The 20632-nt window shown below is 41.1% G+C and overlaps 1 protein-coding gene and 1 non-coding gene across 2 annotated transcripts in view; both read right to left on the bottom strand.

The window, feature by feature from the left end:
• THSD4 (thrombospondin type 1 domain containing 4) overlaps positions 1–20632 on the bottom strand; it is a 558493-nt gene that overhangs the window by 230699 nt on the left and 307162 nt on the right. The gene's annotated exons all lie outside the window — the stretch shown is intronic.
• On the bottom strand, positions 17800–17872 carry TRNAR-CCU. The gene has a single exon. It is a non-coding gene; the product is annotated as a tRNA-Arg (tRNA).

Below are 20632 nucleotides of genomic sequence, written 5' to 3'. Positions count from 1 at the left end.
AGTGTCAGTTTAAGCCTTTTGCCCATTTTAATAGGTTGTTAGTCTTATTAGGATTGAGTTCTTTATGTGTTCTGGATACAAGTCCATGGTCACGTAAAATGGTTTTAAAAGTACGTTCCTACCTACCTCAGACATTCAAGGTTAAGAGCAAATTAGACAATGCTGTGACAGGCTATAATTAAGGGTAGCCTTTCTTTTTTTTTGCGGTACGCGGGCCTCTCACTGCTGTGGCCTCTCCCGCCGCGGAGCACAGGCTCCGGATGCGCAGGCTCAGTGGCCATGGCTCACGGGCCCAGCTGCTCCGCGGCATGTGGGATGCCCCCGGACCGCGTCCCCCGCATTGGCAGGCGGACTCTCAACCACTGCGCCACCAGGGAAGCCCAAGGATAGCCTTTCTTAATGGAAGTCACAATTCTTCTCTTTGTAAGGAACAGGATAACTGGAGCTAAAAGCGTTGCAAGGATGGCACATCCTCATGTACAGAGATGGCAGGAAGCTCTTAGCTCTGCCTCACTACCTTGGGAAGCCTCTGGCAGTGTTGGAAGGATGTATACTTTACCCCCGATCCTCTTGATTCTCTGTCTTCCTTCACACTGCTTCTCCATCAGCTTGTGTCACCATTATTATTCCCTAGACTCTGCTTAGATTTTGGATCAATTTATTTGCTCTGATCTCTAATTGCCTTTCTTTTTCCTGAAATACTGGGTTTTGAGCTTCCTGCAACTAAGATTTATGCTTTTATTTTCTTGTGTGACTTGTTGCTTTTTCTGAATCCTGTCCTCAGCCCAGCTTCCTGCCTGCCCTCCTGGCTCTGACTCGTGGTCTTGCTTTTATTCCAAGGGTCAAAAGGTGCTTGTACTCTGGCTTGTTTATGTGGCTTCAGGCCCTCGGTTCTGTCCCGGGTCCAGCTTACTTTATTCCCTGCATATCTGGGTGTGCCCATGATCTGCTAGACTTGGTTCCTCATTCCTTACCCAAGAAATAATACTGTCAGGATGCTCTGTGTGGTAAGAGGTGGATTCTGTTTCCCAGAATAAATTTGCTTTAGCATTAAAAGTCTTCAACAGCTGACTCCTTATCATCTTTCCCCATCCAGTTTTTGTCGTTTTAAAAATAAATTTTCCAATATGAAACTGTACTTATATTTTTCCCTATTAAATTAAAATATCAATAGAAAATAATAAGCAGGGATCACAAGAGTTGACAATTCTTTGCTGTTTCAGTGACAGATTATTCCTAGCTAGAAGAAAGAATCCTGGTTCATGTGATTTTTTGACTCTTCTATATGTTCGTTCATTCATTCATTCATTCATTCATTCATTATTCAGCATTTACAGATCACCTGCTAGATGTGAGTTGCTGTGCTTGTAGCTGAAAATATAAACAAGACTCATACACAAAACCTTACTCTGAGATGCTCACTGAGTGGTGAGGAAAGCCAACAGGTAAAGAACTTTCCTTCTACAACATGGCAAGCGTTATAATGCAGGTACAAGGTGCTACAGAAGTTCAGGGGAGAAATGGAATACTTATCCCTGGAGGCCATCAGGACTGACAGTGATGGTGATATTTCACAGAAAAGGTAGTATTCAAGCAGTGCATTGAAGGGTAAGTAGAAATATGACAGAAAGACAGGGAAGAGTATCAACAGAAACTTATTTCTCCGAACTTTTAACCTCTCAAGATGCTAAAAAACTCAGTTATAGAAATTACATTAGCTAAAAAGAATGTTTTAAAAAGAGAGAGAGAAAGTGAAAGGAAAGAAATAAAGTATCGACTACTTAACCATAAAAAAAAGAAACGACACCTAGGTAAGTCACGCCCGGATGGCAAATCTCCCACTGAGGTACTATCTGAGTGCATGGAAAGAAATCAAACAAGCAAGCCATAGATGGTCTCAGTCACAGAGTGCCCTGTACTGTGCCTTCCTAACTCTGGCTGGTTTGACTGCTTGACTAATATCAGCCTGACCTCGTGAAAACAAAGACCAGGCCCATTCTGCTCACTGTTTCTTCCCGAGAGCTGTGTCTGGCACATGGAAGCACTCAATACTTGGTAAAGAAATGGATGCATGACACCCTGAATGCAAGGCAGCAGAGGGCAGTGTGGCTTCTGCAGGCAGACCATTCATTCACCCTGCCCGTCAAGGCCTTCCACACCTGGACTTCTATCTTTCCATTTCCAGTCTGTGTCAGCATTTTGATTCTTGCTCTGCATCATTTAAACCATGACAATTTGAAGGTGATCTTAGAATATTCTGTGCCTGTTTGAGAAAGGACTTATGGGGAAATTCTTTTGTAATAGGAAATTTTAAAAAACATTCCCCTAGGATTGGCTCAAGCCACTTTTACTTACAGAGACTGTTTTGAGGGGAAGAAGTCCTGCGTAGGAATCTGACCCAAAAAAAGTATAAATATATTCAACATCTAGTTGGGCATGAAACAGTTGAACACGATTACCCCTGGTTTCAGTCTGTAACTGTGCCACAGAAGTAACTTCTGTTATTTCCAAAGCAACACCAATGGAACTTGCTCTTTTCTTGCAAACCTGCATTCCCGGGGCAAACCTACCTGTGGCAAGGACCTACATAATTGTGAATGGACGGGGGCAAAGAGTTGCTGACTATCAGGAAATGCAAATAAAACTCCAATGAGATATCTTCACACACCTTCTAGGATGGCTATAATAAAGAAGACAGATAATAGCAAGTGTTGGCAAGGATGCAGAGAAACTGGAACACTCACACATTGCTGATGGGAGTGTTAAATGGTGCACTTGTTTTGGAAAACAGTCTGACAGTTCCACGAAAGGCTAAACATAGAGTTACCATGTGAAACCAGCAATTTCATTCGTGGGTATATACCTAAGAGGGATGAAAACATACATTCACACAAAAACCTACACCCGAATATTCATAGCATCCGTCTTCATAATGACCAAAAGGCAAAAACAACCCAATGGCTATCAACTAGTGAATGGATAAACAAATTGGCACATCCACACAATGGAATATTATTCAGCAACAAAAAGGGATGAAGTACTGACACATGCTACAACATGGATGAACTTTGGAAACATTACGCTGGGTGAAAGAAGCCAGACACAAAAGAGCATATATTGTATGCTATCTATAGGAAATGTCCAAAGTAGGAAAATCTATAGAGATAGAAAGTAGATGGGTGGTTGCCAGGGGTTGGGGGGTGAGAGTTTGGGAAGAAATGGGGAGTGATTGCTAATGGGTACAGGCTTTCTATTTGGGGTAATGAAAATGTTATGAAATTGATAGGGGTGATGGTTGCACAGCCTCGTGAATATAGGACAAACTACTGAACTGTACACTTTCAAAACATGAGTTATATGGTACGTGACTTACATCTCAATCAAGTTGTTAAATATTCAAAAAAGAGCAGGCAAGGTGGAATACAGAAGAGAGGCAGGGACAAGGTTCAACCACACAGGGAGGGCCAGGCTGTCCCAGGATGTGCCATTCTCCAGGTGAAGTGGGGTTCAAGGTAACATCTGAACCACTCCTGCATTTCAGTTCTATTTTTATTGTACGTATGCGGGAGTGTATGTACCTCTTGAGAACCTATAAATCTGTGCTGTTTAATGTGGTAGTCACTAGCCACATGTGGCTATTTAAATTCAAAAAGAAACAAAATTGAAAATTCAGTCCCTCAGTTGCACCAGCCCCATTTCAAGGGTTCAGTAGCCACGTGTGGTCCATGGTAACCACACAGTGATGACAGATACAGAACATATCCATCATCTCCAAGTGTTCCTATCAGACAGCGCTGCTCTGGATGACTCACCTGGCTCCCGGGGGGTCAATCATTTACCACCAATCCTTTCTGCTCTCTTTAAAGCCTAGAGTTAAAAGAACTCTTTCAAGTATTGTTGCGGGTAAGAATCCAGGCCAGGAAGAAAAGCAGAGGCCTGTGAAGGACAGAGCCCAGCGAGGCCTATTCCTATATGGGTGTGTCGTTTGTCTCATATGCAGTTGCTCTGCCCTTCGGGGATACTGGATGCTTTTTATTTCTTAAAAAAAAAAAAGGAATGAAAGAAAGAAGGAAAAGAATTCCAATATCGTTTTTATAATACTGCTGGAATAATAAACAATTGTTTAATGTTCTGTACTGTGAGATTAAGCCCCTAGGGGAATAGGAGGGAAGATAAATCAATATTTACCAGTAGTCTTTATCCTATGTTAAATATTAGCTTAAACTTGAAAACCCATGGTTTTTGTTGCTGTCTCTCCTTAAGCCCACATTTCACTAGTCTCCTGTTCTTGGAGAGAAATAATCATTGCAGAAGCAGTGGGAAATATTTGAACCATGTCCATTATATACATTTTACTGTCGTCTTTAATAGTTACGGTAAACGTAGGGGTCACAGGAAAACCTCAACAGGCTGAAATGGCTCAACCTTTGTAACACAGCAACTCATAAATGTCAGTGGGAGTCAAACGGTATTGCTCATAAAGCTGTAAGGTGAGCAAAATTAAGAGTAATTTGCTAGAATTTTGGATAAAACCTTGTGAGCTGAGCTAGGGGTCCTGCATCTCACAGATCTGCATATACCCTCTAGAGACACTGGCTGCTGATCCTATGCAGACACAATCAGGGCGTCCACACCAAAGGAAGACCATGCTGGGCATGTGTTCGACTTGCAGCCACACCCCTGATTTCTTAGCCACTGGGAAAACAGCAAAACTCAGTCTCCAGAGAAGCCAGAAGAAAGTCTCAGTAGGAAATGTGGAGCCAAAACACAAGTCATTATATAACATCGGTTAGATGGTCCAAAGAGCAGATTTCCTATTGCATATTAAAGCATCACCCTCCCTGGGGTCTCCAATAAAGATCCTTTATAAACACTAACTGAATAAAATTTCCGACACCTTCTCCATGGGGGGATGTATATTAAATACCAAACTTTTCTTACCAATGCTACAGCTAAGCTTTGAGAGGTGAAATAACTTGCCTTAAATCATGGCACGCCAGGAGGAGTCCAGGTGCGTTGGCATTTGAACCTGCTATGGAAAACCTCATTATAATTGTACGGAATATGACAAGAAACACAGTCATTATCCAAAGAATTTTGGAAGTTAAGCAGTTATTTAATCAAAGTCACTTAAATGATTTATGGTTGGAAGGATCAAAGAATTAATGTTACAAAATTAAGCAAAAGCCAAAATGAAAGCAGTGAAGGGGGGAATGTTTGGTTTTCCCACGTTTTACCTCTTTTGTGAAAATGAACCCTACAAATGCTTAAATATTTGCAATGGAAGTAAATCTTTTTTCTTTTTCCGGGGAGGAAGAAAAAATGACAATAAAATGTATGTTATTCAACTCAATGAGAAGACCCACGTCTTCAAAAAGTCTCTTTAATCCTCCCACCTTTACGCCCAACTTTAGCTAAGAAGGGAAGAGAATCTATTCTTCTTCTTTAAGTCCTTTTAAGGCAAAAGCTGAGAGAAAGAGGCTGGTGTCTCCGACCCCTGTCTTGGACCAATACCAAATGTCCACGAAAACGCCCACTGAGACCAACCTGGACACCAGGTCCATAAACAGCCCATAACCAGAACAACTCTCTTTCCCTTTCCTCGTTGTTTCCCTGCTTCCCATTGTCTGGCATCTTATCCATCTGATTGGCTCCACTGGAAACAGAAGCCATGATTTTTATTTCTCCTTATCCCCATCCACACTGCTCTCCCCACAATCCTGATAACAAAACACAGCTCAGTCACGCCACTGAGCACAATCACGCTCAGCCTCTGGGATCAGAGCCTGGCCTGCGAGAAACACCAATGTGTGTTAAGTTTAAATAAAAATAAAAATTTCTACTTCTATCATGGCCACCTGCAGTAAATGATGAGCCCTCTGACCATCCATTCACAATGCCAAAGGCTCTGTTTGCTGTCTCTATGCATAAGGATTATCCACAGGCTACCAGTGAGTTGAGTTCCACAGAGAGGCCATAGTGAGGCTGGGCTGCGAAGGAACCTTTTTTATGTGACTCTCATGTCTACTCGTAATCCAGGTAGCATTACCCACATCTTCCCGCTGTTGCTCCCATATCTTACTCAGGTTTCTACTCAAATATCGTCTCCGTGCAAAGACCTCCCCTGACCACATAATCTAAAAGAGCCCCACCCACACTATGTCTCTCTAGCCTCTTCTTCCCATTTAAAGTTTTTCAGAGCCGTTATCATCACTGACATTCTAGATTTGTGTATCTGTTCATTATCAGTCTCCCCTCTAGAATAGCAGTCCCCAACCTTTTTGGCACCAGGGACTGGTTTTGTGGAAGACAATTTTTCCATGGACTGGGGGGGTGGGGAGGGGATGGTTTCGGGATGATTCAAACACATTACATTTATTGTGCACTTTATTTCTACTATTATTACATTGTAATATGTAATGAAATAATTATACAACTCACCATAATGCAGAATCAGTGGGAGTCCTGAGCTTGTTTTCACTTGCCACTCACTGATAGGGTTTTGATATGAGTCTGCAAGCAATTGACTTATTATGGTCTCTGTGCAGTCAAACCTCTCTGCTCACGATAATCTGTATTTGCAGCCACTAGCATCACCGTCTCAGCTCCACCTCAGATCATCACCAGGCATTAGATTCTCATAAGGAGTGCGCAACCTAGATCCCTCGCATGTGCAGTTCAAGTAGGGTTTGTGCTCCTATGAGAATCTAATGCCACCACTGATCTGAAAGGAGGCAGAGCTCAGGCAGTAATGCGATCAATGGGGAGCGGCTGTAAATAAAGATGAAGCTTCGCTCGCTCACCTGCCACTCACCTTCTGCTGTGTGGCCTGGTTCCTAACAGGCCACGGACTGCTACCGGTCTGTGGTCTGGGGGTTGGGGACCCCTGCTCTAGAACATAAGCTCCATGAGGGCAGGAACATTTGTCTTGTTCACTGCTGTATCACCAGTGCACTTATGGAACACATGAATGGATGAAGAAATAACTGTCATTCACTGAGAAGGCATTTACCAAGCATCTAATCACAATATCTACCAATTACTGAATGTTTCCTAGATACCAGACACTGCAGAGAGTACTTTTAGCAAGCTCACTGGGTGTTCTAGCAACATAAGGATTTTCTGTCAATAAGTGATATTCTGTTTTTAATCAATAAAAAGTCTCTTGAAGCAAACCCTAATATAAACTATGGACTTTGGGTGATAATGACATGTCATTGTAGGTTCATCAGTTGTGACAAATGTACTACTTTGGTAAGGGATATTGTTAAAGGGGGAGGCTATGCATGTGTAGGGGCAGGGGGATGTGAGAAATCTCTGTTCCTTCCTCTCAATGTTTCTGGGAGCCTAAATCTGCTTTAAAAAAAAAAAAGTCTTAAAAACAGGTCTCTTGGGGCTTCCCTGGTGGCGCAGTGGTTGAGAATCCACCTGCCAATGCAGGGGACATGGGTTTGAGCCCTGGTCTGGGAAGATCCCACATGCCGCAGAGCAACTAAGCCCGGGCGCCACAACTACTGAGCTTGCGTGCCACAACTACTGAAGCCCGTGCACCTAGAGCTCATGCTCCGCAACAAGAGAAGCCACTGCAATGAGAAGCCCGTGCACTGCGACAAAGAGTAGCCCCCACTCACCGCAACTAGAGAAAAGCCTGAGCACAGCAACTAAGACCCAATGCAGCCATTAATTAATTAATTAATTAACTCCCCCCCCCAAAACCCCCCAAAAGAGGTCTCTTGCCCCAGCATAGCAGTGACACACGTCACTAGGGTTACTCATGACCTTTTTTTCACTCCAGTGTGGAAAGCTTATAACTTCTGCCAACATGGGTATTAGAATGAGTCCTACTGTGTTTATTTCGTTTGCAGGAATATTCATAATATTTATGAACTGGAGCCTGCTGGATAAAAAATTCTTTTTAAAACCAAAAAAACACCACAACAACCAGACTTAAATGCTTCCATTTAATCTAAATAAACCAGTGGTGTAGCTTGGTAGACGAACCCTCCAAAGAGGTAACATTTGGTAAGCTTTTCCAGGGAAAGTCACTTCAGACTTAACATCTAAGTAAGATCAGCTATTTTTCTTAAAGAAGAATCCATTTGAAGTTCTCAGTTAATTTCATATGAAATGGTTTCTACTGACTAGAGGATTCAGTATGGTGTCTGATATGGTGAAAGCAACCAATAAAATATATGGGGTTTGGAATCCGATAGACTCAGGTTTGATTTCGAGCTCTGCCATCAGCAGCTGTATAAAGTTAAGCAAGATGCCTTCCTTCTTGGAGTCTAAATGTCCTTGCTGCTCAACTGTCATCGTTTAACTAACATGTAATTATTGTTTTCTCTGAGGGTTGATTTGACCCCACTCATAAGTTAATGAGTTAATCTATTGCTGGCAGAAGATATGAGACCCCCTGGGTCAGAGACTAAAGACTTCATTAGTCACAGCACAGCAAGCAGCATGGACATCAGTATTTAGATCAGCTACCTTTTTCCCCAAGTCCTTGAGGCCAATGCAGAGGGGTCCAGATAGATGTCGCACATGTAGTGGGTTTGCACTGCAGCTGAGGAACACTGAGCTTGGGGGATGCACTGCTTTTACAGCCAGCAATAAGCAAGCCTCCTCTTCGTTCTAGAGGTAGATCTTAGCTCATTGCTCAGGGTTGCTTGCCGAAAACACAACTCTGAAAAATGGCTCAGGTAAAAAGCAGTCATGGCCTCATATTCCTGGCATACTCAGGAAGACATGTGAGAGCACGAGAGACCCATAGAGGACTGTGTCCCAAGAGTAACATGATTAGATTATGCTCCACAGTGCCTACAACAAGGTAGCCAAAGATGCTACCATCTCTCTTAGAAAGCATTCTTTTATTTATTTATATATTTTTAACATCTTTATTGGAGTATAATTGCTTTACAGTGTTGTGTTAGTTTCTGCTGTATCACAAAGTGAATCAGCTATATGTATACATATATCCCCATATCCCCTCCCTCTTGCATCTCCCTCCCACCCTCCCTATCCCACCCCTCTAGGTGGTCACAAAGCACCAAGCTGATCTGCCTGTGCTATGTGGCTGCTTCCCACTAGCTATCTATTCTACATTTAGCAGTGTATATATGTCCATGCCACTCTCTCACTTCGTCCCAGCTTACCCTTCCCCCTCCCCGTGTCCTCAAGTCCATTCTCTACATCTGCGTCTTTATTCCTGTCCTGCCCCTACGTTTTCCAGAACCATTTTTTTTTTTTAGATTCCATATATATGTGTTAGCATACGGTATTTGTTTTTCTCTTTCTGACTTACTTCACTCTGTATGACAGGCTCTAGGTCCATCCACCTCACTGCAAATAACTCAATTTCGATTCTTTTTATTGCTGAGTAATATTCCATTGTATATATGTGCCACAAATATATACAATGGATCTTCTTTATCCATTCATCTGCCGATGGGCACTTAGGTTGCTTCCATGTCCTGGCTATTGTAAACAGTGCTGCAATGAACATTGTGGTACATGACTCTTTTTGAATTATGGTTTTCTCAGGGGATATACCCAGTAGTGGAATTGCTGGGTCATATGGTAGTTCTATTTTTAGTTTTTTAAGGAACCTTCATAATGTTCTCCACAGTGGCTGTATCAATTTACATTCCCACCAACAGTACAAGAGGGTTCCCTTTTCTCCACACCCTCTCCAGCATTTATCGCTTGTAGATGTTTTGATGATGGCCACTCTGACTGGTGTGAGGTGATACCCCATTGTAGTTTTGATTTGCATTTCTCTAATGATTAGTGATGTTGAACATCCTTTCATGTGTTTGTTGGCCATCTGTATATCTTCTTTGGAGAAACGTCTATTTAGGTCTTGCACCCATTTTTGGATTGGGTTTTTTGTTTTTTTGATATTGAGCTGCATAAGCTCCTTGTATATTTTGGAGATTAATCCTTTGTTAGTCGCTTTGTTTGCAAATATTTTTTCCAACTCTGAGGGTTGTCTTTTCATCTTGTTTATGGTTTCCTTTGCTGTGCAAAAGCTTTGAAGTTTCATTAGGTCCCATTTGTTTATTTTTGTTTTTATTTCCATTTCACTAGGAGGTGGCTCAAAAAGGATCTTGCTGTGATTTATGTCATAGAGTGTTCTGCCTATGTTTTCCTCTAAAAGTTTTATAGTGTGTAGCCTTACCTTTAGGTCTTTAATACATTTTGAGTTTATTTTTGTATATGGTGTTAGGGACTGTTCTAATTTCATTCTTTTACATGTAGCTGTCCAGTTATCCCTGCACCACTTATTGAAGAGGCTGTCTTTTCTCCATTGTTTTTCTTGCCTCCTTTATCAAAGATAAGGTGACCATATGTGTGTGGGTTTATCTCTGGGCTTCTATCCTATTCCATTGATCTATATTTTTGTCTTCGTGCCAGTACCATACTGTCTTGATTACTGTAGCTTTGTAGTATAGTCTGAAGTCAGAGAGCCTGATTCCTCCAGCTCTGTTTTTCTTTCTCAAGATTTCTTTTGTGTTTCCATACAAATTGTGAAATTTTTTGTTCTAGTTCTGTGAACAATGCCATTGGTAGTTTGATAGGGATTGCATTGAATCTGTAGATTGCTTTGGGTAGTATAGTCATTTACACAATGTTGATTCTTCCAATCCAAGAACATGGCATATCTCTCCATCTGTTTGTATCATCTTTAATTTCTTTCATCAGTGTCTTATAGTTTTCTGCATACAGAAAAAATTTGTCTCCTTAGGTAGGTTTATTCCTAGGTATTTTATTCTTTTTGTTGCAGTGGTAAATGGGAGTGTTTCCTTAATTTCTCTTTCAGATATTTCATCATTAGTCTATAGGAATGCAGGAGATTTCTGTGCATTAATTTTGTATCCTGCTACTTTACCAAATTCATTGATTAGTGCTAGTAGTTTTCTGGTAGCATCTTGAGGATTCTCTATGTATAGTATTATGTCAACTGCAAAGAGTGACAGTTTTACTTCTTCTTTTCTAATTTGGATTCCTTTTATTTATTTTTCTTCTCTGATTGCTGTGGCTAATACTTCCAAAACTATGTTGAATAATAGTGGTGAGAATGGGCAACCTTGTCTTGTTCCTGATCTTAGTGGAAATGGTTTCAGTTTTTCACATTGAGAACGATGTTGGCTCTGTGTTTGTCATACATGGTCTTTATTATGTTGAGGTAAGTTCCCTCTATGCCTTCTTTTTCTTCCAGGTTGTCCATATTATCGGCATATAGAGATTGCTTGTAGCAATCTCTCATGAACCTTTGTATTTCTGCAGTGTCAGTTGTTACTTCTCCTTTTTCATTTCTAATTCTGTTGATTTGAGTCTTCTCCCCTTTTTTCTTGATGAGTCTGGCTAATGGTTTATCAATTTTGTTTATCTTCTCAAAGAACCAGCTTTCAGTTTTACTATCTTTGCTATCGTTTCCTTCATTTCTTTTTCACTTATTTCTCATCTGATCTTTATGATTTCTTTCCTTCTGCTAAATTTGGGGTTATTTTGTTCTACTTTCTCTAATTGCTTTAGGTGTAAGGTTAGGTTTATTTGAGATTTTTCTTGTTTCTTGCAGTAGGATTGTATGGCTATAAACGTCCCTCTTAGAACTGCTTTTGTTGCATCCCATAGGTTTTGGGTCATCGTGATTTCATTGTCATTTGTTTCTAGGTATTTTCTGATTTCATCTTTGATTTCTTCAGTGATCTCGTGGTTATTTATTAGCATATCGTTTAGCCTCTATGTGTTTGCATTTTTTTACAGTTTTTTTCCTGTAACTGATATCTAGTCTCATAGTGTTGTGGTCAGAAAAGATACTTGATACAATTTCAGTTTTCTTAAATTTACCAAGGGTTGATTTGTGACCCAAGATATGATCTATCCTGGAGAATGTTCCAAGAGCACTTGAGAAGACAATGTATTCTGTTGCTTTTGGATGGAATGTCCTATAAATATCAATTAAGTACATCTTGTTTAATGTATCATTTAAAGCTTGTGTTTCCTTATTTATTTTCATTTTGGATTATCTGTCCATTGGTGAAAGTGAGGTGTTAACGTCCCCTACTATGATTGTGTTACTGTCAATTTCTCTTTTTATGGCTGTTAGCGTTCGCCTTATGTATTGAGGTGCTCCTATGATGGGTGCATAAATATATACAATTGTTATATCTTCTTCTTGGATTGATCCCTTGATCATTATGTAGTGTCCTTCTTTGTCTATTATAATAGTCTTTATTTTAAAGTCTATTTTGTCTGATATGAGAATTGCTACTCCAGCTTTCTTTTGATTTCCATTTGCATGGAATATCTTTTTCCATCCCCTCACTTTCAGTCTGTATGTGTCCCTAGGTCTGAAGTGGGCCTCTTGTAGACAGCATATATATGGGTCTTGTTTTTGTATCCATTCCGCTAGTCTATGTGTTTTGGTTGGAGCATTTAATCCATTTACATTTAAGGTAATTATCGATATGTATGTTCCCATTCCCATTTTCTTAATTGTTTTGGGTTTGTTATTGCAGGTCTTTTCCTTCTCTTGTGTTTCCTGCCTAGAGAAGTTCCTTTAGCATTTGCTGTAAAGCTGGTTTAGTGGTGCTGAATTCTCTTGGCTTTTTTTTTTAATTTCTCCGTCGAATCTGAATGAGATCCTTGCTGGGTAGAGTAATCTTGGTTGTAGGTTTTTCCCTTTCCTCACTTTAAATATGTCCTGTCGCTCCCTTCTGGCTTGCAGAGTTTCTGCTGAAAGATCAGCTGTTAACCTTATGGGGATTCCCTTGTATGTTATTTGTTGTTTTTCCCTTGCTGCTTTTAATACTTTTTCTTTTTATTTAATTTTTGATAGTTTGATTAACATGTGTCTTGGCGTGTTTCTCCTTGGATTTATCCTGTATGGGACTCTCTGTGTTTCCTGGACTTGATTGACTATTTCATTTCCCATATTATGGAAGTTTTCAACTATGAGCTCTTCAAATATTTTCTCAGTCCCTTTCTTTTTCTCTTCTTCTGGACCCCTATAATTCGAATGTTGGTACATTTAATGTTGTTCCAGAGGTCTCTGAGACTGTCCTCAATTCTTTTCATTCTTTTTTCTTTATTCTGCTGTGCGGTAGTTATTTCCACTATTTTGTCTTCCAGGTCACTTATCTGTTCTTCTGCCTCAGTTATTCTGCTATTGATTCTTTCTAGAGAATTTTTAATTTCATTTTTTGTGTTGTTCATCATTGCTTGTTTCATCTTTAGTTCTTCTAGGTCCTTGTTAAACATTTCTTGTATTTTCTCCATTCTATTTCCAAGATTTTGGATCATCTTTACTATCATTACTCTGAATTATTTTTCAGGTAGACCGCCTATTTCCTCTTCATTTGTTTGGTCTGGTGGGTTTTTACCTTGCTCATTCATCTGCTGCGTAGTTCTCTGTCTTCTCATTTTGCTTAACTTACTGTGTTGGGGTCTCCTTTTTGCAGGCTGCAGGTTCCCATTGTTTTTTGTGTCTGCCACCAGTGGCTGAGGTTGGTTCAGTGGGTTGTGCATGCTCCCTGGTGGAGGGGACTGGTGCCTGTATTCTGGTGGATGACACTGGATCTTGTCTTTCTGGTGGGCAGGACTGCATACATTGGTGTGTTTTGGGGTGTCTGTGAACTTATTATGATTTTGGCAGCCTCTCTGCTAATGGGTGGAGCTGTGCTCCTGTCTTGGTAGTTGTTTGGCATGGGGTGTTCAGCACTGGAGCTTGCTGGTTGTTGAGTGGAGCTAGGTCTTAGCATTGAGACGGAAATCTCTGGGAGAGCTCTTGCCGATTGATATTATGTGGGGCTGGGAGGTCTCTAGTGGTCCAATGTCCTGAACTTGACTCTCTTACCTTGGAGACTCAGGCCTGACACCTGGCTGGAGCATCAAGACCCTGTAAGCCACACGGCTTTGGGGAAGTCTGAGGTCTATTCGGTAGGTGTTTTTCCATATGTAGATGTATTTTTGATGTATCTGCGGGGAGGAATGTGATCTCCATGTCTTACTCCTCTACCATCTTGAATGTCCTCCCAAGGCATTCTTTTAAATAAAGTTTCATCCTTTTTCTTTGTATCATCACTCAAAGAATCCTAAAATGGATGAGCTGCAAGGCATTTTGGAAACCCAATGGTTGTGAAATTTTAATAATGACACGTAATTATTTTAATGAATGGAGAAGTGCTTCATATAACATTAGGGGAAGAAACAGGACCCCAAATTGTATTTATAATCTCTAAAAATACTTTACATATGCATGATATTTTTCCATGTTTTACAACAATGAAAATGTGCTTTATCACTTCTCTACTCAGAAAAAAATACAATGTTCTCATTCAGCCCCTTCACTTCACAGATGAGGAACTAAGAAGCAGACAGGTTAAATGACCTCCCCCAGATTCCCAGCGGGTCCTCGGCAGAGCTGGAATGCAAGCCCTCTGATTTCCAGTGTTATGTCTTATGCCTTCTCCTCTAGGGATCTGCGAGGGGTAGCAGGGCAAGGCGGGGTATGGAGGGTCTGGCCAAGGTAACCATGACCCTCTGAACTTGGGGTAAGTAGTTCTTTGCATTTTAGATCACCGGCCCCTTACTACAGTGGACAGGAGGGAGAATTCCCTTAGGCATGAGCTTCTTATGGTAAGTCACTCATTGTTAATAGTTGGCAGCCAACTGCGATGTGGCTTAACCCAGGGCAAAACAAAACCCTGGGACTCCAGTAGGCAGGACTGAGGTTGGGCTTTGGCACAAACTCCTGAAGGGTTGGCTTCAGCCTGAGGTATCTGAATTACTTGTCTAGACAGTTCCCAATTCACTGGATAATTAAGGGGTCCTCCCGCTCCCTTAGCCATGTTCACAACTCATGTAACACGTCTTTCTCAGTCATACACTTAACTCTCTCTTCTCCCACTATTATTTTCGAATGACATTATTGCACCATTGTACTTTTTATTTTACTTTTTGGTAGCAATGACTTTGCTCTTCCCTGTTTCAGGAGAAAAGCCCAATACAAGTTATTAGAAGATCTAATTGAGGTATTGGTCAATTTGCTTAGTTGAATTAGAGTGGGCCCCTTGGAGCATCATGGGGTTTATCCCTAAAAGTCTTGCAGTATAATTCTGGCCCTGCTTCCATGGGGAGTGTATTTGGGGAGGGCATCTGGCTTTCTGACACCTGTTACAGACAATTCGAGTTAACATTCCCACTCTGAGTCTAGGCTTTTCTGCAGGCATGAGGGATGTGGAGACCAAAGATTTGGTCTTTGTCTTCATGGAGTTTGGGGTCTAGAGGGAATGGAGTTTGCAGTGGCAACACATTGAGGCAACTGCTAGTAACTATGTGACTCCGCCCCTCTTCTCCTCAGCCCCCACCTTTCAAACTTTGGGACTATGGAAGGAGCAGTGTCCCCAGCTAAGAACATATCAAAGGGAAAAGATCTGAGTGTGGTTGAAAGAAAAACAAAGGTGAGTATAGGCCTTTCAACATGGACCCCTGAAAAACCTTGTGTTCTGCGAAATAGTGCCCTAAAAATGTAGAGTTTTTGGGAAAACTAAGGGCCAACCATTTAAAACTTGTGCAACTTTGTAACCAGAAGCTAGGCAAAAACAATAATTGGTTCCTGGGATATAATTTAACACCCCAAGCAGGAAGTTTAGAGTTCTGGAGTCGACCTCAGGGAATATTAAAAATGTACAAAGACAAAAGAGTGGCAGCACTGGTTTGCAGGTGCTGAGTCAAGATGATGAAGCAGAGCTCTGATACACAGGGTAGCCATTAAAGGCACAGCAGGAAGCTCAACTAACTGCAGCCCTACAGCCCCAAAAGGCAGGAGGTGTGCTTCTTCTGGAGGCTGGAGCCCTCGGTAGACACTCATTTTTTTTTTTTTTTTTACTTTATGGCCACGCCATGCAGCATGGGGGATCTTAGTTCCCCGACCAGGGATTGAACCCACACCCCCTGCCTTGTAAGTGCAGAGTTTTAACCACGGGACTGCCAGGGAAGTTCCTGCACTCATTTTTTTTTTTTAAACATCTTTATTGGAGTATAATTGCTTTACAATGGCATGTTAGTTTCTGCTTTATAACAAAGTGAATCAGCTATAGATATACATATATCCCCATATCTCCTCCCTCTTGCATCTCCCTCCCACCCTCCCTATCCCACCCCTCTAGGTTGTCACAAAACACCGAGCTGATCTCCCTGACTGCACTAATTTTTAATTTGCTTAAGATACATCTGTAAAGGCTCTAGTCTATGCAGCACCCTACTGAGGTATTGTTTTGTTTTGCTTTGTTTTGTTGTCCTGTTGAAGCTGTTGAAGTTTGTAATTCTACTTTGGTTATTCTACCTTAGAAAATCACAGATGAATCAACTTAACTTACATGGTATATGGATAGCACTCCTCCTTTTACCAGGCATTTGTGAACTAAGCAACGTGATATGAACAGAAGTTAGAACAGAACAGCACCTGACAGATGACAGATGACACCTGACACCTGACAGATGACAGCCTAGAACACAAACCCTATAAGGCTGGCAGAAAGGTCCAGCCATGGCAGAGGCCTCAGGCCAGTTCAGGCTGAGAAAGACAAGTTGCTTTTCAAGCAACCATAAGTGATGGAATTGAAAAAACTAAAAAATAATGGGGCTTGTGGAATATAGTAGGATCTTTGTTTCCTATATGCAACCTGAAGGTTTAATGCGTTACATAGTTTTGTGTGGATTACACGGATTTTCATAACCTTGTGTTGACATTCTTATTTGGGACGGAATGCCCGGTGTGTGGCACTTGTGCTGGATGACACGAAAGGCTGGACAAGGCAGGTCACTTGCAAAAAACCTGAGCTTGGTTGGCAAGGGAGTATACAAAGTAGAGCCAACCTATGGAGACATATTTACTGTCTCTGCCATGTTCATGGGTTGCTCCTCTTGCAAGCACATGGGGAAGTGAGAGTGAGAGCATCAACAATCCAGTACTTAACCTGGGCAGGGGGTAGGAGAGAGGTGCTGAAACAGGTCACTCATCCTGATGTGTAATACACTTTCCTAAATGACATGGTGCATAGCCTGGGCTACAGAAGGAAAAAGCAAAACCAAAACCCTGCCTGCAAAAGAGATTTGACTCCTAAGCTCGAAACCAGCAAAAATGCAAATGAAAGGTAAGGAATAAAATGAGCATATACTAACTAGACCACAAGTCCCTGGGAGCAGGAACCAACTCCTGATACTGTGTCTGAACAGAGACTATGCACAATAAATTCCTGAGTGAAAGAAAACATTTAATATGACATCGTGGGCATGAGCCACATTTAGGAAACATGTTCATGCATTTTTTCCTCAAAAATAAACAAACGAAAACTATTTACCAAGCTAAATTGTTAAAAAAGGATTTAAAATTCCTTTGCTGTTTGCCTCTCAAAACAAAATGACTCTGTTTATACAAAGAAAACAGGCCCAAATTTAAGCCTTCGGTACAGTCCTCCTCAGACCCCTTCGTTAAGCTCAAGCTGATAGCTACTATCACTTAAGTGTTGCCAAAAGGTTCTTGCACTCTCCAGATTGCAGTATTTTCCTTTTGTAAGATCAGATAACTATATTATTTTGCTTTTCATTAAAATTTGCCTTACCTACTTGAAACATTTTTTTGTCTATGTTTTGGTCCCTACCAACCCGAACGACTTAAATTTCCTCTACTTTTGCAAAATTTAAAAAATATTTATTTATTTATTTATTTTGGCTGCACCGGGTCTTAGTTGTGGCATGCGGACTTCTTAGTTGCGGCACGCATGTGGGATCTAGTTCCCTGACCAGGGATCGAACCAGGGCCCCCTGCATCAGGAGTGCAGAGTCTTAGCCACTGGACCACCAAGGAAGTCCTGCAAAATTTTAAAGTTGGTAACTTCTGATTTTTTTTAACTTTGCTTTTGACCACTATTCCATTTTGTATTTGCTATTTTCATCACAAATTTTGCTCTTGTTTGATTTGGCTGTCTACTTTTGGCTGCCATCTTTCTCCTGTCTTGTTCTTTGTTTATATCTCATTTTGCATTTCAGTGCTTTCATCTCCTTCCTCAAGCCCTAAGAACGTCTTTAAGTGCATGTCTGTTTCATTCACTCTCTTTGATAATGTTTAAACAGATACTCAACAAACATCCATAAAGGGAGAGTTCATTGCTGCTAAAGCAAAAGAGAGTACGTGTGGGAACAGGGTCTCAGTTACAGTACAAAGGAACAGGGTTCTGAGGATGTCTGAAAGGAGACTCCATGCTACTTAATGTAAGCCTGGAAGGGTGGGAGGTTGGCCATAGGATGGGACCATGCTGGGGTAAAGGCAAGAACTATGGTCCAAAAAATTAATCAAGATTAATATCCCTAAGTGATGTCATGTGCCCCCTGATATGACATGTCCAGAAGGGCACTTCACCTTTGTGGTAGTCAGCTTGTGGACTACTGGGATATTCCCAAACCCGTAACCCCAGTCTAACCATGAGAAAATCTCAGACAAACCCATTTTTGAGGGATGTTCTACAACATACCTGACCACACACTTCAAAATTGTCAAAAAATGTCAAGCGCATAAAAACCAGAAAAGACAGAAATTGTCACAGACCAAAGGAGAGGAGACTAAGAAGATGTGATGATCTAACGTGACATGGGATCCTGGCTTGGACCCTGGAACAGAAGGACGATAATGGAAAAACTGGTGATCTGATTAGAGTCTAGAGTTTAGTTAATAGCGATGTCCCAGTGGGCAGGGACCAACTCCTGACACTGTGTCTGAACAGTGTTGCCTTCTTAGTTTTGACAAATGTACCTTGGTAATTTACCACGTTAACATTAGGCAAAAATGAAACTGGCTAAAGCAGTATGCAGGAATTCTCTGAACTATCTTTGCAATTTTGGGGTAAATTTAAATTTATTCCAAAATAAAAACTTTATTTAAAAAAATTAATCCAAACAATATGTTATTCTCAAATTCCTTGTAGTTGGGGCTTTAGCCACTGGCTCCATTTTGTATCTTTTCTTTTTTCCACCACCTTCTATAGTTATTTGCATACTTTGTGAGAGGAGTATGTGGCTTTAGTTTTTAATGCTTCTAAAATTGTTTCTTCTGAAGTCATCTGACTTAATTAAGAAGTCCTTTAATCTTTCATCAGTTCTTCTGTGTAAATCAACAGAGGTGATCATCCTCACCTTTAATTGTCTCAGCTTCCATAACCTTGCATGCATATATTCATTCATTCCCTTGTGCATTCATTCAACACACATATATTGAAGGTGCTACAACAAGCCAGGCTCTGAGCTACCCCTCAAGATTCCCTGTTGACTTAGAGTCCCAGCCCTCAAGTCATCAAGATAAAGAAAGATGAAATTCTTCATTACTTGCTCATCATAGAACAAGGGCATGTCCCAGGGGCCTCGCTGAATCTGAAAGGTATGATTTGCCCTGCTATTTGAAAAGCCTTAATTTTCCACCATTCTTTTCCACCTCTCTCCTCCCACCATGCTATATACCCTCTAAAATCATAATTTACTGAGTAACAGGGTTCCAAAGGCTGTCTGCATAATAAGTGCCAGTATGAACTGGTTCTTCATGGTCACTTGAGTTAGAAAATTACAGCACAGACAATGGTTCCATTTTCCTGTTTTGTGCATGATTTTCATCTATTGAAAAAGATGGGAGGGTTGGCTCCAGGAGTGAAATTGGTGCTTCTTTTCGCTTTACTGTGCTGACTGTCCATCAAAACTCTCAATTCAGGGCTCAAGAGCAAACAAATTAGGCCATGACCCTGGAGGGTGACACTCTGGTGGCAGGGGGGTGGGGAGTCGGGAGGTCAGCAGAGAGGTGTTGCCCAGACCCCCTTTGCTGCAGCAGCTCCTAGAGTGTATGGGTCCCAGCCAAGCTGGGGGTTTGCCTTGTTTTGTTTTCACTTGTGGACCAGACAGGCTCCTAATGGGTGGGTTCAGGATCCCCAGGCAGAACAGCTCCATGGAAAGGCCAGGTTCAAGGATAAGGTTTCATGTGAAAAGACAGAAGCCGGGCCCTCCATAAACCTGGTGTGTCCACACCAACGCTGTAACAGTGGATCCTACAAGGGAACTGGTTCTGGGGCTCTGTTTTGCCTGATTTTCAGTAACACTTGAAAAGAAAGACAAATATGATATTGCTTATATGTGGAATCTAAAAATATGGTACAAAGGAACTTACACAACAGAAATAGAGTCACAGATGTAGAAAACAAACTTATGGTTACCAGGGAGGAAAGGAGGTGGGGAGGGATAAATTGGAAGATTGGGATTGACATATACGCAGTACTATATATAAAATAGATAACTAATAAGGACCTGCTGTATAGCACAGGGAACTCTACTCAATACTCTGTAATGGCCTGTATGGGAAAAGAATCTAAAAAAGAATGGATATATGAATATGTATAACTGATTCACTTTGCTGTACACCTGAAACTAACATAACATTGTAAATCAACTATACTCCAATAAAAACTAGAAAAAAAGAAAAAGAAAAGCACCCTTATTGGAAGGCTCTCCCCTAGCAGGTTGGGTGGGGTTTTGTTTACATCTCCTATAGTATTTGGTACCCTGTGCTATTCTTACACTGTATCAGTTCACT

The sequence above is a fragment of the Monodon monoceros genome, unplaced genomic scaffold (assembly GCF_005190385.1).
Source record: "Monodon monoceros isolate NGI ecotype Baffin Bay Population unplaced genomic scaffold, NGI_Narwhal_1 Super_Scaffold_21, whole genome shotgun sequence".
NCBI lineage: Eukaryota > Metazoa > Chordata > Mammalia > Artiodactyla > Monodontidae > Monodon > Monodon monoceros.
Note: the sequence above shows the minus strand (reverse complement) of the source record. Positions and strands in the feature narration are given on the sequence as shown.